The sequence below is a fragment of the Nematolebias whitei genome, chromosome 15, assembly GCF_014905685.2.
Source record: "Nematolebias whitei isolate Nwh7 chromosome 15, NemWhi1, whole genome shotgun sequence".
Classification (NCBI taxonomy): Eukaryota; Metazoa; Chordata; class Actinopteri; order Cyprinodontiformes; family Rivulidae; genus Nematolebias; species Nematolebias whitei.
The window spans coordinates 721,723-728,008 of NC_056512.1; the positions used below are offsets into that span (position 1 = coordinate 721,723).

The 6,286-nt window shown below is 34.0% G+C and overlaps 1 long non-coding RNA gene across 1 annotated transcript in view; it reads right to left on the reverse strand.

Moving 5' to 3' along the window:
* LOC119421999 overlaps positions 1-6,286 on the reverse strand; it is a 6,388-nt gene extending 102 nt beyond the window's left edge. Inside the window, exons 1-3 of the long non-coding RNA XR_005187385.1 lie at positions 6,228-6,286; positions 5,862-5,918; positions 2,793-2,881 (exon numbers count right to left, since the gene is read on the reverse strand). This is a non-coding gene — a long non-coding RNA (uncharacterized LOC119421999). The remainder of the gene's footprint in view (positions 1-2,792; positions 2,882-5,861; positions 5,919-6,227) is intronic.

Consider the following 6,286-nt stretch of genomic DNA (forward strand, 5'->3'; position numbering starts at 1 on the left):
CACACACACACACACACACACACACACACACACACACACACACACACCATGGTTTGCTTATGTCCAAATTGGGGGCGCATATTTTAACTACCTACCTTAGGGGACACCCCTTTCTGAATGGGTTAGGGACAAACTGCTATGTGATTTTTTTTACTCTAAATTTACAGAAAACAAATGTCACCTGAAAATTTTGTTTAAATCCTTTTTTGATAAAATTATTTTTTGCCTTCACATTGGGGACCAGGGAATTTTTAAGTCCACTTTGGGGACTTGAGTTTTACACAGATACACAAACTGATTAAAGTCACCTTTGGGTACCTTATATCCCTTTGGGGACTTTAATTCAATTCAGTTCAATTCAGTTAATTTATATAGCACCAAATCACAACAAAGTTGTCTCAGAATGATTTACAGGAACATTCACATACATAGAAAAGCCAATTAGTAAAGTTCTTCATCTAAGAAAGTTTAATACAGTTTTACACAGATACACAAACTGATTAAAGTCACCTTTGGGTACCTTAAATCCCTTTGGGGACTAGTCATTGTTTTATCTACAGCTATTTCAAAACATATGTAATATGAACAAAACAGTGTACTACAAATATGCAACCTTGTATTAGTTTATATTGACCTGGCCAGTTGTTCTCGACTTTTGAATTGGGGAAACCTTGCTTAATACAACCCTAAAAGAAATGTTGCACAATATACTGTACAAGCAGCAATGCAAATGTGAAGACATACAGAAAGTACTCTAGATCATCAAGATTAAAATTTCCTTTTATCTTTAAGAACTCTATTGTTTAGCTTTGTGCCAAAAGTAGTTTTTATTTTACCTTAATTTGGTTCATAGATCTGTTATCCAGTCTGAAGTTAGATAATCTGCACAAACTCAAAGACCACTGTTTGAACCAATTCTGAGCCACTTCTGTTAATGTGTGATCAACTCTGTTTTAGTTCACACAACATACTGACATAGTTGGGCCTCTGACATTGTTGTTTTACATTTTACTTCTGCTCAAGCACAGCACTTGCATATGATTTTTTAATTGAATATTTATTTATTGAATATGTTTACAAGATGTTTTCCCAAAAAAGTATTCTTCTATATCACCCTCTTGAAATATTTTTTTTCAATAAATAAAAATCATAAATAAATGTATTTTCATTTTTTATATATATTAATTCTTCCTAATTTTTTGTAGTTTAATTTTTTTAACTAGTGACCAGCCTATTGGATTTTATGGACCTGCTTCAGGCTACAGATGATTGGTTAAATCACTATGTTTTATATATCAAAATATTTTTTCAAAATGTTTAACAAATTTATAGTCTTATTTCAGATTTGTTTAGTATTAAATCATGTGAAATTTGAGACTTAATGTCAGCCCAAGAAATACAAGCAAAAGAAAAATAATTCCAACAATAAAATGCTTAGTAACTTTTTACTAAATTTCAGAACACTGTTGAAATGCTCTGCAGTTCAAATAAACATTGGAAAAGAGCATGAGTCATCAGGACAGGCTTTGGGCAACAAAAATACACTTTCACTGGCTAAAAAGTGTTTTGTATTCAACATATTAATTTCAAGTATTACATCAAAACAAAAACTACAATCATTATTTGGCATACAATTCAATTCACACATTCAATTTTTGATACATTTTTTTAACACCAGTCTAGTTTCAGTCCTTAAGTGCATAGGGTTCTGCATTGACGCAAGTGTCTTTACCAACAAATAAAAAGATAGTCTAATAACTTTTGAGGTAATTTTCAGTGAAATTGTTATGAATAGTTAGTACCTTGTCAGCTGTGACATCCATCATAGAGCACAAAGTATGTAGAAAATAGATGTCTTTGTCAAGGCTAGGCAAATGGTTAACAAACAAGGTGTTTTTTTATTCTATAAAACAACTTTCTCAAAAACAACACACTTGTGTCAAAGAATGCTACATTACCTAATATTAAACCCTTAAACTTTTGGATGGCACCATTTTTTGTTAATAAAGTTTGTCACTTTATTCTCAGTTGATGTCCATATTACTATGCATATGTTTGTGTGCAGAGCATAGATAGACCATGCATATACTACTGATGCGAAGGCTGCTGAATGTATTATTCTACCAGAAGATGAGCAAACTTTTGGACTGACTAAACGTACTTATCAGTCAGATTGATACATTTGCCACTTCATCATTACAGGCAAATAAAAGTTTATGCTCAGCATACAAACTGAAAAACTGTCATGCAAAAGTGCATTGAATTTAATTAACTAATGCAAATTCTTTCACATCTGTGTGTTATTTTTGAGGAAGTAGTTTTGCAAGTCTGAAAAAGAAAAAAGAAAAACTGGTACTCATTTGGCTACCCAGTAGCCTAATCCAGATGAAGACATAAGTCTTTCTCCATACTCTGTGATCCATGACTGATGTTTCAGCAAATAAGATACCAACTATTGAAAACTATTTTGACACATTATCACTTCAAAAAATGTTCAGATGATCCCTTTTCTGCTCAAACCTCAAATATTACATCAAGAAAAGCAGCAGAGAAGAAAGAGGAGGAAAAGGTGCTATCATTAAAAAAATCTACTTACTTGATTAAATTCAATACAACATGTCAAAATGTCTAAACTAGGCTGAAAATCACAAACTATAATAATTCTTTGGCACAAGCCAGTCTCTTCAAGGCAGTGATCCGGTTTCTGACAATTTTTTACCCAGTCCAGTTTCTGTCCTCAAGTACATTTGGCTCTGCTTGATGCACTGAAGGAAGTGTATTTTCTGAGGTACCTTGCATGTGTGGACGAAATTCATCATGTGTTTTTCAACCGCACGAACCTCTGTGTCTTCCCACTTATGTTTAGCATTCTCCCAGTTGCCTGTGAAGAACAAATGTAAAGACCATACTATTTTAAAAAAAATCAGTGTTTATCTAAAACATAGATGGCATACATTACTTCAGAACACTGCAAAAGCTGTGTATAAAAATATTGTATTCATGTTAAGAAAACCCCCACCCTACATTAGATTTAGAAGGGGTTTGGACAAAATGGATTCACAGTTGAATATTCAAATATTTTTACTAAATTACTAGAACTGTAGTCAATAGGTAGAAAGAAATTGTTGATGAAGATGATCATCATCATTCATGCTTCTGTCTGGTATCAGTTTATTGTAATTTTTCTCTAAGAATTCAATTGCAGCTCACATGAGGCAGAGAGGTGACAGCATGCTTGCAAAATGTAATACGTCTGCATATTTATAATATTTGTTTTTCAATTATCCTGTTTTTTTTCAATTCAATTCAGTTTATATAGCACCAAGTCACAGCAGAAGTCATGTCAGGGCACTGAACAGAAACATTCATATATAAAAATAATAATTCAACACTATTTATCTGAGGAGCAGACCATTTAAGTTTAACTCCATTGCAGAACTCTCATCTTGAGCAAGCACAAAGGTGACAGTGGTAAGGTAAAACTCCCTCATGAGGAAGAAACCTTTAGTAGAACCAGGCTCGGGACATGCAGCATCTGCTTTAACCAGCTGGGTTTGGTAGGAACAGGAAGGAGGAACAGATACATAATGGCAGGTCAAGAATCACATGATAGAAATAGTATCAAATGAAAACTATTCGATTTTAACAATTCATTTTAAGAAATTAGGTCAATTTGTCCAAGAAGAGATTGTGAGTACAGAGCTTCAGGGTGCCCTTCCCTTGAAGCTGACACACTCTATTCCTGCTACCTCGGTTGCTAGTGAGCAGGTTCTCGCCACCGCTGGAGATACCATCACTGCAAATTTTGGCAGAAAATTTAGATAAGCTGTTATTTTTGGCCAAAAATTTAAAACTCGACTAGTAAGATTGTAAACAGTCTGTTGCTGTTTATTGTTCTGGTTTTGATTGTTATTGTATTTATTAAGATTTTTATTGTTAGTATATATTATTGTAGAGTGCCGTTTATTTAAAATATCATCCAAATGGGTCGCTTTTATTTATTTTTATACATTATGTATTTTATGCATTGCTTACTTGGCATATTTTCAAAATAATTTAAGTTTTCATTTTGGCCATTTTTGCACCGACAATTAACCGAATCAAGCCCTCCTTGAAACTGAACCGAACCGAAATGTGATTTTAGCGTACCGTTACACCCCTACATAGAATGTATTCTTAGGAAGCAGTGAGTCAAAAGATTACTGTAACTCCAGTACTTCACAATGATACAATTGAGTGCACGTTTACTTCAACTAAGTTTAGAATACTTCAGTATAATCACTGCATGTTAACATCAAAATAAATTCAAAATAATGAACAGGTGCAGCTCAAAAAAATAGAAAATTAAAAAGCTATATACTGGAAACTTGTGGTGTCACCCCCAATCAGTTTATTAACTCAAATACCAGCAAAGTCTTCCTGAGCTTATAAAGGGTTTTCCAGTTTGGTCAGTAGGCTACACAATCATGGGGAAGACTGACTTGATAAATGTCCAAAAGCCAGTCATTGACACCCTCCACAAGAGGGAAAGTCACAAAAGATCATTGAACTGTACCCAAGCATATTCATAGAAAGTTAAGTGAAAAGGAAAAGCGTTGTGGGAAAAGGTGCAACAGGGATAACGGTTTATGTACTGTAACCACAGACTATGAATATGGGTGCTCTAAGCTACTAATACGTCAGAGCGCCCCACCCCATTAACAGAACCGAGCACGCTGAACGACCAAACCGAACTACGCACCTCCCACCTGTCAGTATTGGTGTTACGCTACTTAGCTGCACACAATACTAGCTAGCTGAAATGCTAAAAACAAACAACATGTGGCTCAGCTGTCTCTCCATCCAGCTTTAAACTGCAGGTACAGACAGCTCAGCTGTCTCTCCCTCCCTCCCTCTCCCCGCTCTAAGCTGCAGGTACAAATGTAGCTAGTCTCTCCCCACCCCGCTCTGAGCTGCCGGTGCGGGCTGCGTCTCCCCCGCTCTAAACTGCTGGTACAAACAAATTGTTCACATGTTTACATATGACTATTGTGCAACTAGATAATTGACATTTATGTGGTAGATAATATCCAAATGGAAGCTAAAGAATATTGAGAGAAGTTTTAAAAAAAATTACATCTGTTATTAATGAAAAAAGCCATCAATACAAAATCAAAAAATACTTAATTTTAGTCCTTAAAATGTTTAACTTATTTTTAGAAATATATTTGAGTTATGCAATAACTATTACAGCAAAAGTAACTTTGCACCGCTTCTACTTTTTCAGCCTCACAGCAAATTGGCAGCCAACTCTCAACTCTTCTGTGTACTTCATAGTTTCCTTTCCTTGGCATTTTGATAGAAGCAAAGGAAAATAATTTAATTGTTTTTGTATGAGATGTAGATGCCAATGTATAGATGAGCCCGAAAAAAAAAAAAGGTTACCACAAAAATAACTTTAGATTTAAAACCCATTGCATCTAAAAAATAAAATAAAAAAGTTTTAAACATACAAAAAGTGGGAACAAAAATACACGGGAAGGGTCATACAGTATTTACGTTGAAATTTATGAAAAAGCAATGAAACACAAATAATATTAGAGTTTAGTTATTCATCAATATTGTAAAGTTTTTACTTGCATTTGAGAACCTTTAACGTAAACATCTCATTTTGATCTAACAGAGAAAACTGTTCCAATGTGAAGCAAGACTGATTAAATGATCTGATTTCAACAAGTTACCATCATTATTATTATTTTAATTTTTAAGATTAGGATACAATTTTCACCTTGTATTTGTAAATCTAAACAGGTTTCTAATATTTTTTGACCCGACAACCCAAACCTATGACATCATAAACATTATAAATTCAGTACACTTACCTGAAAGTGGTCACTACCATCACTGGTCTGCGTTGTCATGTCAGGTGCTGAGATTTCCTGGAAACAAACACAAGAACACCTTAAAACAGACATACTTTATTCATCATTACGGCACAATATTACCTACTTTTGGGGACTTTTCAAACACACACTTCATTTTAGACCTAAAAGAGAAAACTGACCTAAACTGACGCAAGAGTAATGAAACTTGTGTTCCATTTTAAACAAGTTACTATGAACATTTTATTTTTACACGTAGGATACTTTTTTACCTTATATTTGTAAATCTACAGAGGGTTCTAGTATTCTTTGGCCGTACAACCCAAACCTATGAGATAATGAACATTATGAATTCATTGCATCTACCTGTTGAATGTGCTCATTGATATCATCAGTCTGCTTTGTCACATCAGGTACTGTGATTT